Consider the following 2,594-nt stretch of genomic DNA (forward strand, 5'->3'; position numbering starts at 1 on the left):
TTCCCTGCTATTATTAATATAGCAAAATAGAGCCCAACACTTAACCCATTGAATATGTATCACCTACTATGCATCTTGAAGGGGAGAATGGGGTGAGTGTGATTTTAAGAAGAGGAAAAGAGAAGGAAAGAGAGAGAAAGAAAGAGAAAGAAATGAAAGAAGAAAGGAAAAGGAAAGGGAAGGGATAACAGAGAAAGAAAAGGAACAAGGGAAAGAAGAAAAGAAAGAGAGAGAGAGAAACACCAGGAATGGAGTTCCAATCTGGAGTGGGGCTGGGGGTACCTAAAGTGCTGCTCTCAGGCTTCCTGTTGCCTACTGAACATCTCTGAGTGTGAGTCCATTAATATCGCACAGAAAAAGATTCTGAGCCAAAATGTGTCATCTTTCTACCAAATCTGATTTCAAAAGTGGTTTATGCCCTGCTACAGTCTGAATAGATCCCCTCAAAATTCAGGTGTTGAAACTTGGCCTCTATTGTGATGGCATTAGGAGAGTGGAAACTTAATCCAACTGTAGTATTAAGAGGTGGAATCTTCTGGAGGTGATTAGCATTAGATAAGTCATCAAGGTGGGGCCCCATGATCGTGTAATGAACACAAGTGGCATTATAAAAATTACAAAAAGAAGGAGAGAGAAACAAATGCACTCTTGCCCTCTTGCCATGTGATGCTCTGTGCTACCTTGAGACCCTGCGGAGAGTCCCCACACAGGAAGGCCTTCACAAGATGTACCCCTATGCCTTAGACCTCTAGAATTGTGAGCTGCATAAATCCTTATTATAAATTACCCACTCTGTGGTATTCTTTTTTTTTTTTTAAGGAGGTTTTTGCCTTAGGACACGTGTGTTCACTGGAGAGAGAGAAAGACAGAGACAGTGAGGGTGAAAGTGAGAAATCACCCCTCCCAGGGGGGATGGCCATGCCACTGTCCCTTCTCCTCCGTTCTCCTCCAAGGATCTTGGGCATGCTTGCACACACACTGGGCATGAGTTTCAAGCCACCGAGTCCAGGACTTGAACTGCAGTTGGCCATTGTAGGAGTCCAGTAATGTAACTGCTATGCCATCTGCTGGCCCTGGTATTCTGTTTTTAGCAATCTAAAACAGCTACTATTGACCTTCTTTCTTTCTTGCTCCTCATACAGAGAGCCGCCACTTCCACTACAGCGTCCCTGCCCTCTGTCCCTCCCTGTGGACTCCACTGCAGGGAGTGAAGCAGGGCCTGGGCCAAGCCAAGTAAGTAGGCATAGCCAATGTGGTGGCATGATTCCACTCAGACCTGCCAAAAACTCTCCCTCTCCCCCTGCTCGTGCACCCACATTATCACTGGGCTGGCATTTCCTTAATGTGTTTTTCTCTAATTGGTTCAGCATTGCTTTAGCCTGAGGTTTAAAAACTGTAAATATTTCTATTTGTGGTAATTCTTTGTGCCTCTAAAACCTTTGTAAGACTCTGTTAATCAGACACTCCCTTCTTCCCACACTGCTTACTTAGGAAGAGTAGATATTGCTGAGATGAAAGGAAATGGGCAGAAAAACCCAATGTAGCCCATTTTATGAACGTGCTTATGGCCCCATGCGTCTAGCTGTTTGGAATGGGAGAGCAGGAGCAAGGTGGCTTCTGGCTGACCGGTGGCTAGTTGGCTTCGGTCACTCTGGTTGTACATGAATCTACCTACTACAGGTCTATAACCCAACAAGCAGAGAGATGGGGGAAGGAAAAGGCAGTTTATCCTTATAGGAAACAGATAGAAGCTGACCATTCAGGGCAGGAAGAGATGTCTTTATCTACTGATAATACAATACTGGTCCCACTGACAAGGTTAAAACAAATGGGGTACAAGATTGAGGTTCCCTTTAACATATAATTCTTCTTTAAAGACTGATAGTGCTGACAAGCTGATGCTTGCCACAGAGAGAAAGACCAGGGCTGCCCAGTGCTACTAGTGTTTGACAATTTCTGGAGAAATCTAGCCCATGGTTTACCTCCCATGATCATCAATGTCCCCGGCAATGCATGCACTACCCCCCCCGTCCCCCTCCTCTTGTAGGTTTACCCATCCAGCTGGAGTAGCACTGCTCATCATCACCATCTCCACCCCGAACCAACGGACTACACAAATGCCAACGTAACTGTCCTGACAACAGAGGGACAGACTTCGAGAGATCACTGAGTACCTCCCTCTCTCTAAGTCTGTGAATAGATTCAGGATTCCGGCCCTGCTTTTCCCTGATCGTATCAAAATCTCAGACAGAATCAATCAAAGTTATTCTGAGGAAAATCCACCTCCTACAGAATTCTACGCTGGACATTCTTCAGCCTGGATCTCTACCTTCGGGTAGCTCAAACCCGATCGAGAGAGGAAGAGAAAGTTCAGAGTAAATTTGCAGTTGTCACATGCCTGCAGCCTAGAGTTACAAATTTGTAAAATTTAAATGTGAACTGGAAAGTTTCCTTTTAGTAATAAAATATTTCTTGGTATTATTTATTGGCCTTGCTCTTATGTCTGAGGGGCCACAGTGTCAAAGAGCTGCCACACATTCCTTTATGTTGAGAGCCTAGCCTCTCCTCCTCTTCATTAATAATTACACTATATA

This window comes from Tupaia chinensis, unplaced genomic scaffold (genome assembly GCF_000334495.1).
Source record: "Tupaia chinensis unplaced genomic scaffold, TupChi_1.0 Scaffold000099_1, whole genome shotgun sequence".
Taxonomy (NCBI): domain Eukaryota; kingdom Metazoa; phylum Chordata; class Mammalia; order Scandentia; family Tupaiidae; genus Tupaia; species Tupaia belangeri.